This window comes from Achroia grisella, unplaced genomic scaffold (genome assembly GCF_030625045.1).
Source record: "Achroia grisella isolate CSIRO2021 unplaced genomic scaffold, CSIRO_AGI_Agris_v1 utg642, whole genome shotgun sequence".
In the NCBI taxonomy this organism is placed as follows: domain Eukaryota; kingdom Metazoa; phylum Arthropoda; class Insecta; order Lepidoptera; family Pyralidae; genus Achroia; species Achroia grisella.
In genome coordinates this window covers 4,915,212-4,937,220 of record NW_026712979.1, presented here as the reverse complement: position 1 = coordinate 4,937,220, position 22,009 = coordinate 4,915,212, and the positions used below count along the sequence as shown (strand labels likewise).

Genomic DNA, 22,009 nt, shown 5'->3' with positions numbered 1-22,009 from the left:
TTAGTTTCAATTTACTTGTAAAGTAAATACTAACTTCTAATACAATTTTAAGATTGTAATATATTATACAAATGTTTAATTCCAGAGATTTTTAATGTTGTAGATGACAGAAATGCAGAGTTTCAAACATTGCATGACAGTGTAGCATCGGTTTGTAAATCAAAACAGGGCGGGCGGGCGCGGGTAGGTAGGGGCCGCGCAGTCTAGTCTGCCGAGCGACGCCGGCCGGCGCACACCGCCTTACAACCTTAGTGAATATACGTATTTTGCAACCGTCTCTCAACCATCGCAAGTCATAAGTTCACGATCGTATTCGCTTCTATAGTGGAATACAATGGAAGTGTGACATTACCCTTATTCGGTCGGGACCCGTAAAGGTAAAGCCAATGAGTTCTTTATTTTTTCACTAATTTGAAATAATTTTTAAATTTATACAAATATTTTTTTTTATAAATGACAGTGCACAATAAATTTAAAGTATAAATAAAAAGCAGTTGTTTTAACGTATATAATCACTTATACATTATAACAAATACCTTCGTGTATAGATACAGCAGCAGTGAACCCTTACTGTCAACCCTTGGCCTTTATCTCATAAATTAATAAAACGCTCAAAATTTGCTACAAAAATAATTAAAATTCCTGAAACATATTTATCACTGAACCTCGGACACCATCAGTTATATTGTGCTTAATATACACATGAGAATACATATATTTTAAAATTCAGGACGAAAACACTTTAATTTATGATCTTTAGACATTAACGTTTCAAAGTTTCAATAACAATTTCCGATAAATTTTCGATGAAATTCTGTTACAAAAGTCGAACGATTTTCTTAATTGTCTCTCTTGCTATAAAGTACTAGCCTAATATTGGAAACGTGCCGATAACTCAGCCTTCGTTCTCGTTACCGTCTCCAATAACGACAAATCATTGATACCTAAGTTAGGTTTTAAATTGGTATAAATATTTCCTTTTTCTTTCAAATTGTTTTTATGTTATGTACCTGCACAGATAAAATATCGAGAACACCTGCTAATAATACTGTCTGTGCCTTCTTATGACCCTCTTTAATATTGACAAATAATAATAAATGATAGATTAAGTACTCGTTTGTATATTTGTTACAAAGTCGTTAATATTTAGTATAGTTTATTATAATAATGATATTTTATTATTTTTAAATTGTAGTTGCCATATCTATTGTAAATAAATTACTAAACAATAAATTAAATGACAGCAAAATCATATTTTTCAAAATACTGTTGAGATTTGTTAATTTATAAGTAGATACCTAATTATAATTAAATATTAAACGAATGTAAAACATTATGATATTGTTATTTTAATGAACAAAAATGTTCATTTTGCCTGTATAGAAGTCTGAGTGGAGAATTAGTACGAGATTAAATAAATAACGTAAAGTGACAAAATATTTAAAAAAATATCCAAGGCGTTGCGTTAAAAGTAATATCTCAACCATATCTTTATAAATTTAATATTTAATTTGTTTTAAGTTAGATTCGTAACAAAAAAATCATTTTGCCTATAAAAAAATACTTCATATAATAATATCAGCTTTGCTAGTTTCAAATTATTTTAAAATAATTTTAATATTATAATACTCATCCACATGTTTATTTGTTATTGTAATTATTTTACATATAAAAAGCTAAGTTATTAACAACTAACAAGACTATATTCCATACAGACAGCACCGTGACATACAACTAGAGTTTTAAATAAATGTGACCTGACCTATACTTTAGGTGCTTTACGAGACCCATATCATACCATGTTCTTAACTCTGACGTTCAAATGATGTGACGACAACCATAAGTAATATGTGCCATCCGAACTGTGGCGTAGAGTTATTCAATACCCAAACTTACAGCATAAAATATGACAAACAGTAAGACTTATGACAAATCCGCGACCCGCATCTCTTATGTAGATTGCTACCACTTTTACCAACTGGGTTTGCTACAAAAAACTATTGCTTTGATATTAGTTTATACGTAAATATTTAACTACTCAAAAAAAACTATCTTTACTACTGTTATAATAGATGGGGTAGTTAGGAGTAATCAAATTTTATAACGGCGTGGTGTAAGCTATACTATGTCCACATATTACACTTAGTACCTATACTTGAATCCGACATGGCAGGGGATCAGGCTATTGCTTTACATCAGTTTGTTATAGGAGTTTACATCACAGGAGAGTCTGTCAAAATTATTAATTTACACAAAATATTCTTTGCGACTGAGTATTTCAATTGAATTCGTAAACTAGTGGTTTACTATCACAAATTCTATTTGAAGACCACGGCATTCTCATATGTATGATGAAATTACCTTAAGTAAAATATAATAAGTATTTATATTACAAAGAGTAATTTTCCCGGCAGACCAGCTCAAAAATACGTGGGTTTTAGACTGCTCATGACGTACCATTAATTCATTACTTTATTTATTTTATATTTTAATTTACCTTAACATATTTTCATGCCGTTTTCAATAGCAATGTATGATCATATAACTATCTACAAAGAATTTATTTATTCTTCTGTACACAAAAAATGGAATACAGGCTAGCCTGTATATTGCATTGTCATTCATTAATTCTTTTCATTCTCAACGAGTCTATCTGAGCAAAGATAACAATGCGGTGTTTTAATGTAATGTAAATTAAAAACTTATAATTATTTCATTTTATCACTTACTGTCTCTACTAAAATGTTAACTGAATTTTATAGTAGTTTCTCTCAAACAATAGGTATAACTGAAATTTAAAATGTACAATCATTGGTCGAAGCTATAAAATAGCTACAGGGACTAATAATATTATAGAATGAAACTCCATTATGTTCGAACTCTTTTTTCAGATACATGGTTTTACATAGTTAATGGTTGTTAATCAAAGTTTGATCATTGAGCCTCAAGCTCGCTATAAACCATTACTAGTATAAAAGAATATAGTTCTATATTATTTTTCTAAAAGTGTTTATATTTTTTCTATAGCTATATATGTACGGGAATTTAATGTACTTATATGTATTCTCCTTTCTCAATAATTGTATAACTTCATCCGGAAGACTTCTTCAGAGTGTTAATGAAAACATAGTAAGGTTATTAAATTTCGCTAGATAATAAAGAAATAAAATATTTTTATATTATATTAAAAAAAATTAACACACATTTAAAAATAAAATTAGTTTTGTTTATTAAAGAGCCGAGAATAGTTCCAATTTCCACCTATTACCATGCAAATGTAAAATGACGTACAAATTAGTCTAATATTAGTTGTGGACATATTACATTTTGTTTGTCTTTAGATGTTGGATACTGAATTTTGTATTTTCTAACCTAATCCTTCTGTTGCGAACTATTTTTTATACCTTTTTTATTATCTATGTTTTTTATAATATTATATTATTTTTATATGACATTATTACACAATATTTTACGACTATACCATTGTAATTTTTCTCGTCGTCTTGGTCTCCATCCTTCACACCTTCTACAAACGTAATAAAATAACCTACGTTTGTAGAAATTAGAGGTATGGTATCCTAGATACCATACCTCTAATCTCTTTCATTTTACTAAACATATCATTCATCAAGAATTGATAACATCGTTTAATATTTATTAATATAATTCAACATTTTTTCCAGATTACAACTAAATCCTTATTAATACTTAAGTTCAATTATATTTGTATATTAGAAAACGTAAGGCCTTAACGGATTGAATGTATTATCTTTAAATTTCGCTTTCATCTCCACTCTCATTCTGTGGTTGGCTTAGGACCCTCTGAAGGAATTACCACAGCTGACCGAATTACGACCCCAAAAAGGTGTGTCGAATTCGAAATTCATAATCTCTTGTATTGTTGGAGTTTTCATTCTAATTGTTAGCCTTTTCATCGTAAAAGGAGACAGAATATTAAACTTTTAGAATATCGTAAAAAACTTTCTTTTGTGCTGAAAGTTTCAGTTAGGTAAAAATACGAAGGGATTGACAGTTACAGATTATCAACTCTAAAAAGACTTACTTCAGCTGTTTATTTTTGTGTGTATACTTTAAGATACTATCCTCAATTCTACACCAATTTTTATTCTTACATTCATTTATGGTAATGATTTTCTACAGTACGTTTCCATTAATATATCTAACGTACAATCTTTTAAAAGAGAATCCTTCCTGAATAAAAGTAAACTTTTGGAGAGTATAGGTGCAGGTGGTATAGGTAAGACCTACTTATGTAATTGTTTTACATGAAATATCCCTTCGGTATATTAATACTTTTTAACGGAAAATCGACATTCCTATCAGATATAACTTTGAAGTGCTCTTGCTTTATTTTTAATTTGATCTTCCTTGATCCTTATATTGAAATTTTCCCTCTCCAGCTGTGTTTCCTTATTTTATTTTATTGGAACTAAAAGACGAATGTAATACAGTCCTAACTCAAAAAAAGTGAAAGAACCTTTTTTCTTTTCAAGTAACTTCAAAAAGGGACATAATAGACTATAAACGTTTAATTTCTTAGAAGAAAAAGAAAGTATCGTTCGTGTTTTTAATTTAAAAATAAAATAAAAATCCACTGGGGATTTCTCTCATTTTTTTCGTATGGTATAATATTTTAGACATGTATTTATTAAGTATTATGCATACATACCTATTATTTTATTTCTGTAATTCTTATATGTGTTTTCTTATTTTTAAAGATTCTTCATATACTTGCTTCTATCAATTAATAAACTAATAATTGAAATGATATTAATTGCATTAGGATTTCTTTACACTGCTAGAGTGAAATTTAGGTATAGGTATATTTTCTCGATGATGGATGCATCGTAGCTAATTAATCGTAATGATATATAACGCCAATTTTTCTTTAGATAGTGAGATATATTATTCATTATAGGATTAGTTGTATAGAAAAGTAGTAGTAAACTACAGTACCGAGACTACTTTAATATTTTTTTCTGATATTACAAATGTTACAATTACTGTGTAATATTTTATTCAAATCGAATCCGGTTAAATGCCATCTGTACAGAGTTAAAAATACTTGAATTATTTTTAATTAACTTGAATTCACCAACCAGTAGGTACAGAATTTCGCAAGAAGGGAAAAAAGAAAATACAAGTAATCAGCTATTGCATTGTGGATAAAAGTGAGGATAAAAGTTATTGCATAAATTTAAAATTGGTCATAATACTATACAATAAAATTTTATTTATATTTATTTATTAACCATTTGAGATATAATAAGTAGAATACATAACACCTATAATGTTTTAAATAATAAATCTATGTTAAGGTGCGTGACAAAAATAAATTAAATTACATTGAAACTATTTTTTTACTGTAGTTGTATAATGTAGTAAAACATTCAATATAAATAACTAAATTTAATTTCAGTTAATTTTATAAATGAGTACAACATCTACCATTACTACTAACAAATTAACTAATTTTTAATCGGAAACAATAACACACCATTTCAGACAGTCAGCGAACATACATCTTTAGTTTAATCAAGTAAACAGTACATTGCGCATAATGTTGGCTAAACTACAATATAAGAGTGTTCACACACTTACCGGATACTAATCCATTTTTAAGAATTAGTCTGTACTATTCAGTATTATGTACGAGATGTAGGGTAGGGTAAAGTTGTAGTTAACACTATCTGCAATTTCCCAAAAAAAAATATTTACCATATATTTACAGTAAAGATGTAATGATAAATAAGAACATGTCAAAAGAACTGCATTAAAGACTTCTAAGTCGAAGAAGATGACAGGCAGTTAATCCATTCTAATATCGTAAATGTAAATGTGAAAATATGACTGATAATCTGTCTGTTTATTACCTTTCCACGACTAAACTCCTGAACATATCTTAATGAAATTCGATATTAAGATATATTGTATTACGAGAAAATACATACTCTATTTTTGATATAAGAAAAGCAAATGAAGACGCACGAGTAGCTGGTAAATTATATGCCACATGGATAAAAATATAATAATTTAATACCTAAAATTAAGTACCTTAAGGAACCACCATCAGCCTATTGCGATCTCATTAAATTCACACGGTAAATTTCACAGACAAGAAATCGGACTGTGTAAAACTACTCTAATGTGGGATCGTAACCGTATAAGATCATGAATATCAGATACGGATTAATTGAATCAGCTCCTTCCATAGTCCCAAGCTTCTGTAAACTTACAGTCTTGCATGATTGATAATGCGACTCTACTGTTACATAATCAATGGTCTTTATTAAGTAAATGCTAGTAAATATTGTTCCCTACATCATCTCTAACATTTGTTGTAGTAATTTTCATCATTATATACAGCAAAAGATACTATAACATTATGTTATCATTGGTACCTAATGATACATGGTGTTTCAAAATATACAGATATTAAATTATGGAGTATTCTTTAAACCAAATCGAAAGAAAGAAAAATCCTTACTCGCAGGTTTTCCCTATTATCATTATTTATTATACTGATATCTTTTAATTTTTACTTGTAATATGTTGTTAATAATATAAATTTGTAATTTACAAAACTACAAACTACAAAGATATACCTAGACGTAGATTTTGCGTTATTAATATTTTTTTTATTTTGTGAATTAACTAAATGAAGTAATAGCTTACTGCGCCCATTAATTTTAGGATTAAAATAAATTGCATTTAGTAATATTAAAATATACTAAATGGTAGCTTATGTTGTAAGCTATGTAATAATGATTATGAATATCAAGGGCATATCTTTTTAATCCCGTTTTTTTATGGTTTCAATTAATGTATGAAACTATAGCAAAAAAACGGAGCAGATATGTTTATCTAAAGTCTCAACAGGTCGCCAATACATAATAATAGCTGTTTCTAGAGCCACCGTCTGTTTTTTTAGACTTAAAAGATAAGATATATTCATTAATAAAATATGATAGAGGAAAACATTATTATTGTATTTTCTTATTAATTTGACAGGCGCTCTAGTCATAAGTATGGTTTTGATTTTTGTATCGATCTATGTTTTTTCGATGTAAATAATATATCACAATCACCAACCACCTAGTACCACGTAATGTTAGTTGCGGACTAAGTAAGCAAAATTTCGGTTTTAAGTAATATCATGATATAACATTAGAAGATGCACTTACTTAATACGTATAAAATAAATCACCCCTTAATATGTAATTCCACTCCACCTCATCGTTCACAAGGTAATAGGTATCGATACGGCCTCAAATAGCTTTTTGTTGTGTAGTAAAATTGGATCAAGTGATAAGATAGAAATTGAGTCGCGGGGTAATCTTGGGATCTACATGGCGACGTCGCCGCCTGATACCGGCTGTTCGATACCTAATAGGGGTGCCAACCGTGAAAACATCCTCGCATAGATATAGATGTGCCAATTTTGGTATAACTTTTGATTTTTCTACAAGTTTGTACGAAATTTAAATCTACGGAACATGGTCAAAATATGAGGTTGGAGAACCAAACTAAGCGACTTATAGCGAGCGAGTACGTTATCATCTTCCACTGCTCCCTATAAGCCGTCGTATTTGAGCTCCCCTATTATATATATCATCTTTCACATTGTCAATCGTACTTTTTGTCAGTCGTCGTCTCTATCTTCATCCATCCAAGTTCATAATAAATACCTTCGAGATTAAGCTAATATTCGAGACTTAACTTCCTCGTACAATGCTAAATCTTTAAAAGTTGGCAACCCTGATACACTGAATTTACAACGCGCCCTAAAAACACCTGAGTCTTTAGTACGGTTGTAACGTTAACGCTGTACAGTTATGGGATGTAAGAATATGGTTCGCGGGTTTTAGTATCTCCCAAAATAGATTATATTATTATCTGTTGCTTTTGACTGAAGAATGAAGATATTTGAAAACGTATCCGAGTGAAGAATTTATGTGAGTAAAAATAATTATTTAAAATACTACCATCGTTACTCAACGGCATATAGTGTGTGTGAAAAAGATCATACAACTATACGAATCTACCTTAATGAAATAAAATTTAAATTATGTTAAAACCCAGATCAGAAGCCATTGCACGGTTTTGAAAAATTAAGTAAAGAAAACGTCATAGGAAAACGTTACTCTGCTCTAAACTATTTATAGATTAATATGACACTTATTTTACGTATTTACTTATTACATTATGAAAATATTAACTACTGATCCACTGCTGAACAGAACTCTCTCCCATATGTCAAATACTATTTGAGCTAACATCGGCTGTTTTTTAGTTGTGACTAGAGAGATTTAATATAGTATTATAAAGAAAATCATGAGTCTCGGTCACAATAAATACAATAAACAGGAAATAGATTATTAAAATAATATAAAAAAATATAAAAATAATGATGAAAAGATGCCAGCAACAGTGTTCGTCGTCCCAATTCCATTCTCGTATTTCAATATTTATATTTCTCTGAAATTAGAATACTTAAGATTAATTTCAACTTTTTATTCTTTTTATGATAACTTAGAACATTTGAGTTACCCGTATTGTTGTTGAACTATTTAATAGAAACAAAACGGAGGCCTTATTTCAATTTAAAATACGTACCTGTATATCTTTCAGATTCGTAAGCTATACACTGCACTGCAAAATAATAGTAATATAGTAATTAATTCTAATTAGTAAATGTGTTCACGGGAATTACTTGAATGGCAAAACACTGTTCATACGACCTATTCTTAAGCCGGGATTACACTGTAATGTGTATTTAAATATCTAACAGCCCAAAAGTTATATTAAATTGAAAACAACCTTTGTAGTTCGTTCAAACCGTTTACCCCTGTCTAGGTTAGCGTAAAGTTTAATACAAATTCTAGTTAATGACTTAGCTAATCGGACAACAGTTTGGGCAATTTATCACAATTTCTGGGACCGCCTACATCGATGACTCAGCCAATATCACTGAATGGACGATACGAGCCGAAAAATGCCCTTCAATATTATGTAAATAGTCCACGTGTAGGATTCTATGTCTTGAAATTGCAGATTGTTCCGGCGATCGTTAGTAACGTGATTAAAGATTGTTAGAAGGGCGAATGAAAATATCTTTATACTAATTCTCGGAATAGGAATTAATTTCATTTAAATGATTATTCAATATGAAATATATTTATGATATTATACTTATTGTTACGTTATGTTGAAAAGTGAAACTTGTGTATAATAAAAATAAAAAACCAGTGTAAACATGGGTAACAATATCAACATTATTTGTGTTTTTTGTTTTTTTAGCGTTCCGACTTTCCTCAAGTAAAAAAAAAAGATAATAAAATGATACCATAACGTTTTGTTTTTTCTCATATGCACTATACTGATAGATTCTTTAAAATGAACTTCCTACACTACAGATCTACGTTCAGTAATCTAAGGCTTCGCCACTTATACTAAGAGATGGAAGAGGATTTTTTTAATCTTTTAAATAAAAGCGAAATAAAAAACAGAAATATTATTTTATAACCTGCATATAAAATAGTATGTCACTTAATCAATTAGTATACAAGATTAATATTTTTAAATGACAGAATACTGACCATTTATAGGATCATTTAGATGAAGATATACTGTTCTATTAAAATGATAGCAAAAGTAGGTAACTCCAATTAAAACTCCACAAAACATATGACCCACGCAAGCGACAACTTAATATTTTAACAAATACTTACGAAAAACAATGTGAAGGGAAATACGAACATTGTTACAAAACAAAACAATGTTGATGGATAATCTGACACAGATGAGAGTGGAATAAAGAGAATTTGTAACGTTTCTCGCTATGTAACGCGCTTGTCAAGATTGTCGGCCCTACGAAGCCATTTTCAGCGGAAAAAATTAAGGGTACAGCTAAACAGAAGGGTGTGGCCTTATTTGGGGAAAATACGTCATTAAGTTCGTATACAACGTTACTGCTTATATGGTAGAAGATTAAAAAAACCGATCTCTCTTATTAATGACATGTGACTATTTTTACACCTATAATACATCTCTACCTGCGTTACCCCGCTAATATTTTAATTGATGTCTGGAATAAATTTTATATAAATTTTATTCCTTAAAATGAAAGTGACTAAAAAAGCGTGATATCTACTCTGATTGAAAACTTATATATTAAAAACAAATTGTATGTACATAAATGCGAAAGACAAATATATCGTACAAAATAAAAAAGTGGATGGTAGACTCGTATTGGTATTTTTTTAATCCCATTAAAAACTGTAATACCCATAATAATTGCTTGAAATATGTATTGGTGAATTTTACGTCAAGTAAATATTTTTATTGTTCTGAAATCGATAGGTACAAATTGATGTTGCTCTTATAAATTTCCTGCGTAGATTGGTTCAACTTTATTTATTTCCACATTTGTTGCCAATACAATAAAGTAGAGCAACATATATGTATGTACTTACCAATAACAGATATTGAACATTCCATCCTTTGTGTATTCTGTCAGAAAACATCTAAAGAGGTCTGTTTCTCTTCTCGAAAGAATATTCAATGATTTCTCTGATGAAAGGTGCTTCACAGCAATTTTCTTCTTATTGTAAATAGTGCAAATATTGTGTAACTTATTTATAGTCATTACATAAGTTGTCCTAGATAACATATTGTACATAAGTTCTGTGTGCACAAAGCACAAAGAGTTATTATTGATAAATAATGAACATTTGATGAACAGTTTGTACATCCATAATATACATAACATGCTTATACTTATATAACTTAGTATATAAGTAATATTAGCGGTTGTAAATAAATACCAAAGGGACATGTGTATTAGTATTTGTATTAACAGACTAATTTTATTGTATGTACCGTGAATCATTAATAAATATTCATCAAGGAATAATTTCGCAAGTCCACGGTCATAGTAGTGATTTACTTTATGTTCATTCACTGTACACACAATATTAGTACTACCCACAATAAGTTGATATTGTTGGTAGTAATGTGTACGTTGGAAAAAACACTAATTTTGGATTTAACATTCTTTGTCATAAGTTTCATATCTGTGTGTGTATATATACACTAGTATACATAATACTATATATATGGTACACTAGTAATTACTAAGTTAATTCACGAATTTAAGAAAATATATATAAATGTCATTGGGAGAACTGGCATCTAAGACACAGGCACGGCCTAGTTTAGATGCTAGTGGCACTAATAAATTTAAACCAATGATTTGTCTTACATGATATTCTAACATAATAATTATAGCTAATCTCGTTTCACGTACTTGTATAGGATTGTGTCTATTGTAGTCTTGGGATAGATACAATAATACTTTATAATAATGTCCGCTAAGTACCATTTTTACATCCATCTATTATAAAACAAATTTTGTACTATTTACTTGTCTTTGTGCTAACTGATGAATTCTCCATAGTCTTGTGTTGTGAAAACCTTGTGAAGTATAGATACATATTGCGTAAATAAATTCTATATAACATCCGTTTAAAAACCACCTATGATAACTCAATATTAACATTTGCTGCAGGTGCCCAGGTGCATAAAAAGCCTATGTAACGTGAATTCGTGTTAATATTGTAAATAAGTAGGTACTTAGTAAACTGTTGCGTTCTGAATCATGAGTAGTATTATATTAAGATGCACTTGTTCATTACCAACTACACATATGTATATAGTTTTATATAAAAGTGTATTTATTTTTATTTTACAAATGTAAGAATGTTATGTGATGCAAATTTTTGTGATATTAATAATAATAATAATTTATAAATTACGTTAGTTACATCATTTATATGCATGTATAATATTTGAAAGAATTAATAAATCCTACTATTTCACAATCTGACATAATCTACGTTTTATAATAACAATAATATGTGAAACCAGCGATAAAGATAGGAAGACAATAAAATCAGATTACAGTTCGCACAGAAGTTAGCATATCTAGAGGTAGACGGATAGGTGACGTAGCATTATAAGGGTACTAGTCCCCACGACTAACAATGTTCTCCCCCACCTACGTTTCCGGTTCTCCTATCCTCTCTTTTACATCTAATAACCTGAGTATGCTTATTGATCTCACAGCCGACAATTTTAATAAAAATTATAAACAAGATGTTAGAAAGTTATAATATTCAGGTTATATCTACCATTTTATTTTATAAAAGCATGTTTGGAGTGAACAAAAGTAACCAAAGAAACTAAATAGCCAATTAATGAACACCATGAATTTCCAACTTTAAGGGCGTGGCCAAATGGGTTTACAGACAATTAAGCAGCTATTTGGTCTGTTAGATTTGAACTTCGGCTAACGCGAACCGGCTATTGCATTATACATAGATATCAGCTTAATTTTTTATGGTATTTTATTATACCATAATAAGAAAATGTCTATTTCATACTTTCAATCATGCGTTAGTGATTACAATATAGTTTTGAACTGGAACGACATAAAACTTTATTACGCTGAAAAATATTATATTCTTTTATATATAATATACAAATATATATAAACGTGCCACAGTTAGATAATTTTGTTTTCATAAGTGCCTTTTTGTAATGTTTATTTTATGATATAATGTTCAAATCACACTACATTATCCCATGAACATATCGAAATAAAATAAAATTAAAAAATCTGTAAGGGATGAAACAGGGGATGAATGATTTTATGCATCCGAAATCTCGGATAATTGCTGTTATAAATTGTTGCACACCGGACAAGCTGTAACTGTTTTTACTCGTCGCTATTGTAATACCTTCTGAAAATTAATGTTTCATTTGCAATAAAATTCTATTCTCTTCTATTCGTAAAAATTGTCATGCGAGGAGACTAATTTGATAAGCATAAGACACATAAACAACACACAAACTCGTCCCGACAGAAACATTTTTAGCAATATTTATGAAGTTAATAATATTTTGATCAACGAATACGAATAGAGCTGCATCAATCCTTTAAACCTAGTACAAATATTTGCCTTCTGCATATCGTCTTCTTACCTTTGTATTGTCAGCGGTGCAGAGGGCGCCCGATACAACGTCGTTCCGTGTGTGGCTAGTTCTAGAGTGATGACTCTAGAATATACTGAATTATAATTATCACCAATTATTTTATTTAGAAGTTCTTTGAGGATTTAAACTTTAATCGATGAGATTCTTTAATATTCTTTGTCATTTTTGCTTTCTCAACAAACTTTTTTCTTCTAATCTTTCCTTCAAACTTGGATTACAATTTTTTGTGTCGAGTTTGATAATTTCGCGGATTATTTTGTCTTATTCATAGTCTGAGATGCTAATTTATACCAGATATTGTAATCATTGAGAGGCCATCAAGTTTATACTAAATCTTGTTCGAAAACTCGAACTTTTCTTAGGAAAAGCTTTTCTTCCTGGAATAACTTCTTATTATAAATGTGAAAATGAGTTTGTCAATATTTGTTGAGACGTTAATGCTCTAATGGTTAAATAATGTTTTATTTCATAGTAAAGTATTTAACGTGTACGTTGCCTATTTTGTGATAAACTATTTTATAATACAAAATGGAAAAACAATGCATAAATAATTTTATTATGGATTCTATGTAGCTAAATATAAAATTGAAATAAACATTAGAAATTGTAATATTATACATACTACAATTTCTAATCCTTATTTCTATTACGTCTTACGTATAATCTATGTCTAAGATATAATCACATAGTAAAAATATAGTCTATGATGTTTGTAACGTACTCTGTGCAGTTGAGGAGTCTGATGAGATGTCAAAATGGCAGGAACGGCCTAATTAAATATGAAACGCAAATTAGCATTTCATTTATTTTAATATTTAAATACTGTACAGAAATATAGTTAGCAAAAGAAGAACTTGGCTCTAAAAGATTTCAGTCAACCTAAAACAGCGTGACACAGGAAGTGGTTCACAGATGTGCAAATAATAACTGTAAGAAGATTTTATCACACCGACTGACCGACTGTGACCGACCTTATAACGCACTGCCAAACGCGCAATGCCTACTTATTTTTATATGTACATTTTTATATCCAAAATTTTTTACTATTTTTTTTCAAATACATTATTTCAAATAAACTTGTTATACTTCGTTTAAACAAGAGCAGCATCAAAGAATTAGCCCAATAGGTCCCGCTTGCTGGAATTAAACGTTCATATAAGTACATTCCGCACTTTATTTCTATTTGTATAGATAAGAATATAAATACGATGTTTCAATATGTGAATATGTTACGAGCCGTTGCGTATAGCAATTTTAAATGAGGACTCCTTGTAAATGTTTATAATTTTTTTAACCTACCAAACAGCTTAAATAATATTATTTTACTATATCTTTGCCAGATTATAACAATTTTAAGTGTTAATTTTAAAAAACTACGAATCATGAGTAATATTTGCTACCACACTGGTCCCACTCTAGTACCTCTTTGTCAACTATTTAAGCTGCCTTGCCGCTTGCTTTATGTGTGTTTTTAGATATAATTAGTCCTCGGAAATGGAAACCCACTTGTAATATCACCATCGTCACATGATGACGTGACGTCCATAGTTCTGTACGTGTATAGTAGGATATCACTTAGCTGGTGCGCCGTCAGTTTGCCATTCCAGATACATAATAAAAAAAAATTGTGTAAACACACCTTAGTATGTGAAACATATTAAAAACAGATTCCAAATCATCTACCTTTCACTTAAAATGCCTGTACCTCGGTCCTTTATAAAAAGGGTCGCCCAAAAATCAAATTTCAAAGGTCAACGATTATTTTAAATAACGGGCCAAAGTCCATTTCAGCACGGCTGTGTTTATAAAAAAATCTCAATTTTATAAGCGAAAAATGCTTTCAGCCTTTTGAAGAGCATCTTATCACGGTCAGAGAGCATTTTCTTATATTATTTACTGTAAGACGTCATTTTAAAAGTTTATTAAGATACTAAGGTTATTTCATAGTTACATCTGAACTAAATGACAGTACTCTAAAAGGACTAGGAAAAATAATGTGCTATTTCCAAGTATTTGGAAATTTGTAGCTCTGTCTTGCAAGTAGTAATATAATTTAAATTAAATTTTAATTTTACTGTAATAAGAAGTTGTTTTTTATTTACTTTATTTATTTATGTAAATTAGAATTAGTAATATTTCAACTTTATGAATGTTTTTGATTCAAATTATCAAAACTCTATAATTTTAGGATCACCATAATCAGTCACCCGTACTAAAACATTTTTAAATGCTATAAAAGCAATTTATTATGTAAGCGTATATATATAGAACAGCTGGTTTCAAATAATTCCAATAATATTTGGCTTCCGAACTCCAGCGGTTCCTACCGTAATTATTTTCAATGACATGCTCATTATTTTGAGCGATAAACCCCATACAGCCGGTATGGCATTTATGAAACCTGAAAACGAAAAGTTCGACACAAATTTATATGTTTAATAATTTATATGTTTATATGCCCTATATTAGTTTAATATTTATATTTTTTATTGCACTTTTATACAATTGCGTTTTATAAAATATGCATAATAAAAAAAAAATGATACTTATAATTTCTTTGATGTCTTAGTCTGGAAAAAACTAGGTTAATCTATTTACTATTAATCTATTTTACCTATTTACAATGTCTTAGACTGGAAAAAACTATTTTAATCTATTTACAATATTAGTTTTTTCCACTTATTGCCAAAAGTCTCTCCCATATGTTACAATTATCCCTATTCTGGACCACCTCGAGACTTTTTTGTATGCGAATCTTCATAGATCTAATAATGACCATATCTAATATGTTATAACTGTATGTCGTGATGGTCTTGATGGATCCATAAACAGTTCTTGATCATAATTTGTTAGACAATTGTTCATAATCATCTGTATAATTTCATATTGACCCACAAACTGAATTCGCGGTCCAGTTAAGTATTTGACGTAGTGTAAAAACCATAATACAGTTTTAATTTAACCATAGTATAGTTTACCTTATTTTGCACCAATAAAATGAAACTATTCTTACTTAGTCGCACCCTATATTAGGATGAAAAAGAATGGTGATAAATAGCGTTCTTATTCCATCACTATATGAAGGCTCATTCAATCTATATCAATACTACGATACATGTTTCGTCTAGTAACAGTTGTCGGTTAGTAATAACAGTCAGAGATTGATCACTAATAGGATGGGCCACGGAGCCTTCAAAAACCATGGTTTAGTGAAAGCAACAAGTCTTAAGATAACGCAATTGTCAAACATATCACAGAATTTCAATATCTTTAGATTAATATCACATAATACTTAGAAAATATGGAAGAATCTAGGTTCCAAATTTCCTTAATACTATGAATTGCGACGATAGAATATGAATCTCATAACTTTGATTACTGATAATAAATATATGTATTATTTAATAAATAAAGAGGAAAATAATTCAGGATCTCTTTTTAATATAGCGAAATGTCTCGCAACTTAATTTTAAATTCTATTGATTTATAGAAAAGGATATTGCGCAAAAGAACTAAAGATACAAGATAGTATAGATAAATTCACATTGTTTAAAAGTCGGATAAAAATATTGTAAAGATTGTTTAATAATGCAAAATGAAGCCCTTTAATATTGAGATTAATACTCCACTCGCTTATGAAATCAATTTCAAATATTAATATCTAACCCATTTTCGACTAATCCTGTAGAAATCAGAGTGTCTATTACGTACTTCAAATTTCCTTTTTATTAATTTTATATTATACTTTATTTTAAACGTAAGACGCTTCATATTTTGATGATTTTTTTCTTATTTTTTTAGTTATAACATGCAGATGTAGTTACGCATATTTGTGCCTTTAGAAAAAAAAAATAACTTTTAATAATTTACATACTTCCCGCAATTAACAGTTTTTCGAAATAGTCAACTGTTTAATAGATCATACAATAGACTACATGTCCATCCTATGATCTGCGTACGATATATATTTCTTACATAATAATATTTAATCTAATAGAAATTTCTAGATCCAGTCATTTAGATATGGTTAAGTCAACTAGGTTAAGTCGATATTTAGATAATCTAGGTATCTAATTTTGGACATATAATGAATCAGAATCATGCTCATTGACTTGAACTTATCCAATCAAAGGATAAGTTAGTCCAAGGTTTACCAGGTTTTTACAAGGGTTTATAATTAATTAAGCTATACCCAATTAATTATATATATTTATTCTTATTGCCAGACACAATAGATATTTTGCAGAATTCATTGATAATTATAATTCTTTCAAAATGCTTGCTCAAAAATAAAACTCAAGTTTACACAATTAAAACGACTTCAGTTTAATACTCACTTAATATTTTTCTAACAATTGCATAAAAGTATGTTTTTGTCTACATGTCTTCCATATTATTTTTAGGTACAACTACGTATCGCAATTACAATAAACATAATACTTAGATTATAATGAAATAGTAGAATTCAGTAAATAAATAAATTATTCCGGGAAACATGTAACTGTAAAAGCAGACAAACTTATAGGCATGACATTAAACAGTAAACTTACGTTCTAACGTTTTAAATGATCAAAATTGCTTTAAATACAGACAGTAGACTTTATTTTAATGTTATAAATGGGTTAAGTTATAAATTATTAATTTGTACATGAGAATAAATAATTTGGTTTACTATTCGCTCAAATATGCTAACTGGCAAAAGTTTCCATTTAATTATTCATTCAAACTTTAAGTCCGAACGGATTTTCCTTTATTAGAACTCGTTTGTTAAACTCGTGATGCTGACGGAAAATGATTTCTGTAAGCTGTCTAAAAAATTGCTTCTTCTTTGTGATACGATTCATGAACAGACTAAATTGTATTTGACTGTCACATCTAAAACAAAACGCGTTGGGGACATCTATCAAAATTAACTTTCTACGTCTTTCATGTTCAATTCTTTGTCTTTAATATGTCAGGACAGAATTACATTGATGTAAAGCGATGTAAATATATTCAGATATGAGACATGTCTTGTTTTATAAGGAAATGTAAAACTATAGTTGTAACTGGAGCGGGAACACAACTACTATTTTAATTAAAAATCAAATAATAGAAAAAAAATTTTGTTTCCCAAAAGGCCTCATAGCGAAAAAAAGTAACAAACAAGAAGTCAAAAGTGACATATAAAAAATATAAAGTGTATAAAAAAAAGGTAGAGAAGCTGCCAGCAACAATGGTGAATTAATAAGAGATTCATAACAAAAAGCGATTCAAAATAGACATATTCTATTCATAAAAAGCAAGTTGCCCTAAATTACATATCTCCATAAGTTCTTCCGCTGGTTTGGATTTCCTATACTTGTCCTCTATCATTCAATGAAGCTCCAACACCATTAGAATAGTGCAAATATTCAAATTTAGTAAAAAGAAAAAAAAAATTGATTTTTGTCTTACTTTTCTCATCTCTTATTTTCTTGATTCAGAAATCAAAATCAATTTCGGGATTTAGAAGTAGTAAGTAAAATGAAAGACAGACACAGAGAAGTTATTTTACTGATACATATATTTGTCCCAATTTCCTCAGTAACCTTAATGTTTACTACGCAAAAATAAGTCACTGAAATGATGAGTTTGGTTTTGAAACACAAATTGCTATATTACAGGTTTACCGACAAAAAGAATAAATTGAAGCCTAGTCCGATTTGTACGGTTAGCAAACATGCAAATATACGTAGCAGAATAAATATTTATTTCTCATTTCCCTATATAGCACGGTAATCGTGAAAGAAGTTATTTAAAATGCATGCTTTGAAAGAGTAACGTGGGACGGACTCGAACGTTTCTTGCCGCTTAATGTAACTCTTTTAAGTTATAATCATAATTCTATTCTACAGTATATAAAATACGTACAAAACGGGTAATTTAATTTTACCACAGCTATTAATTTTGTTTGTTTTGCTGAAAATTATCCAATTACACAGTCGTAATAAGGTGCTTGACTCGGCACATTTTCCTCGTATTTTACATATACACTCTAAAGAAATGTTTTAGTTCCAAATCAAAGAGAAAATTCCCAATGAAAAGTCGAATAGGTAACTGTTAATTTTACTTTCTTCGATATGCATGTCTATACAACATTTAAGATATAGAAACACGGTTTACCTTTCATGCAATAAATGTACCTATTTTATGATTAACAACTCTTACTTAATAATATTTAATGAAAATAATAATTATTGAAATAATGAATATTATTTTATTTTACAACAATTTTTAATACTGTATAATATTAAAAATATGTATACTGTGATTAAGTCTATTCATGAGAATAAGAATAAATCGAAATAAATCGAATCCTTTTATTTGTTACAGATAAGGAGGCCATAAAACGTTTTAGCCAATGTTGCATAATGTTCTTAGACCATTCAATCAATGTGCCTCTACTACGGATTTGTAACGGGCACAGAATGTGACCAGAGAGTTAGTGAGTGACGTGATGCAACTAGTAATGCTGAACTTCTTAATCATGTTCGATGTGGTGTTCATATTCTTTCTGTTTCTGATTGCGGTGACGTGCGTCATGAATTACATGCCAGGGAGGAAGCGGCAGGAGGTTATAGAGGAGGATGTAGACGATGACGTCATCCCTCCTCCCCCACTGTTTGCAGGTGACGATGACGACCTACCACTGACCAGTCGAGATACATATGTTGTTATTCCACCGCCTCTGGACAACGTTAGAGCTAAGGACGGCTGTCCTATACACGTGGTGTAGTATAAGCACTGATATATTATGTAAGTATCCCTACACCGTTGATTTTAAATCTATACATATTAATAAAATTGGAGTAATTGCTTGAAATATTGAAATAGCCGTTTTATACTATAGGCATATGAATATAAATACGGTACATACACCGAAATAACATCTTTTTACAATTTTTGTCTGTCTCTTTGTCCCAGCTAAGCTCTGAAATGGCTGGACCGATTTTGACGGGACTTTTTTTGGCAGGTAACTGATGTAATAAGGACTAACTTAGGCTACTTTTATTTTAGAAAAATAAAGTGAAATTCCACGCGGACTAAGTCGCAATACCTAGTTATAAATAATAATTATAGAAGTGAATCATATTAAAGAAATAAAATAAAAAGTATGGTGACTTAATTGTCACCATATAACATAATTGCCATTATTGATTTTAAAATAATTATATTTCAATGGATTTACAGATTTTTTTTATTCTTTCATGCAAAAACTACTGAACAGTTTTTGATAAGACTTTACAGTAATATAGTTTATACATCAGATTAACACATGGTCTATAATTATGTTATAATGTGACTATAATTTCAACTATGATGCAGACGAAGTAGCGCGGGTCAGCTAATATACAATAATTTTAAGAAAATAATTAATTCTCTTAGCATAATCAGTTTATAACATGTTTACACATAACTGCGTAACAAAGCAATCGCGGTCTAAAACAAACATGTTCACAAATATTATTTTCATTATATTTATAGAAATTCTATAAATATTTATCAAAATGTAATATACGTGTAACGTGAAATTAACGCTCGACATTTAAAGTAATAAAGTTAAATTTATTAACGGCCTACGTTAATTAATTATATTATGTATATAATTATTTTGAATTGTTTCAGATCAACGTAGGAGTTTATTACGAAGAAGCCTTATGAGAAAGTAGGTGTCGAAAGTAAAAATGTAGTCGTTTTTTACCAAGTAGTCAAATAAATTTTCTTGTTACGCAAAGACTTGCCTACTGGTGTAATTTCGGGACTCAAGTGAAGGTACATATGGATTAAGGTTGTACCGACTTGTACCACGGTTATAGGCGCCACGAAAATATCATGTTATCTATATATTTGGAAAATTATGTCAAAATAAATATAACTTTGATAAATGGTTATAGTATAGATAGATCAAATAATTAAAGGAGAAAACAACCTGATAGTTAAGTTTATGGTGTTGATTTGGCAAACGTAGGAGCCTAATTATATTTTCCTTCTGTTTACGTTTAGCGCTGAACAAATATACTTGTCATTTACGTAATTCTCTGTTACGTAACCAAATACTATGTTTATATAAAGTGTTCAAATTTCGCAGAACAATTGCAAGTGCTTGTTTAAGATGAATGTGACTGAATAATAGATATAATAGATAAATTTTAGAGTATAATTAGTTGTACGTTTGCTTGCTACATTGTATTAAGTTTTGGTGCTTGTAAGCACAAATAGATATAAGCGAATATCTAAATAAATTTGTTGACGTATCCCACTCACTATACTATAGACAAATAGACGTATTCGGAACATTGCTTTGTTTACTAATTTCTTATTAAGAAAATTAGGTCTTTAGTACATTTGCTGTTTAGAAATACCAAAATCATTGCTCTAATTTATTATTATGTATGCACCGGCACAACTTTAGCTCAGCAAACAACTTCGCATTTAAATTTCGACATTCAATTGTATAGTACATAAAATAGATTATACAATAACAGGATAAATTATAACCAACGGCTTGCGGCAATCGCGGTTGCCATTACCATACTATAGTAAAATATATTATATTGCGCCCAACTTAAAGTCGAAATTTAAATGATAAATTGCTTGCGGTGTAGTTGTAATGAGTAACGACCTTTCATTTGAGACTGAACTGTGACAACACGGGTGACTTTTGTGTCGACAACAATTCCTATTTATCCATTTTTTCTATTTATTTTATTGACCTATAGCTTAATAGAATATTTAATTTAATAAATTATTTAATTCTATTTCGCGCCAAGTAATTAATTCTTTAATTTACTTTAATTTTCCACTTGTAACTCAAAACTGACGTTTTGAGATATGAAGTATAAAAGCCTCAAAAGATCGTTTATCTTACGACACGTAATATACCTGCCGAATGAATACTTCTTCTTGACAC

The 22,009-nt window shown here is 29.4% G+C and overlaps 1 long non-coding RNA gene across 1 annotated transcript; it reads left to right on the top strand.

The window, feature by feature from the left end:
* The first annotated feature begins 225 nt into the window (after positions 1 to 225).
* LOC131849481 (uncharacterized) lies at positions 226 to 21,800 on the top strand. Its single transcript, XR_009357799.1, has 3 exons — positions 226 to 377; positions 19,432 to 19,854; positions 20,725 to 21,800. It is a non-coding gene; the product is annotated as an uncharacterized LOC131849481 (long non-coding RNA).
* The last annotated feature ends 209 nt before the right edge of the window (positions 21,801 to 22,009 follow it).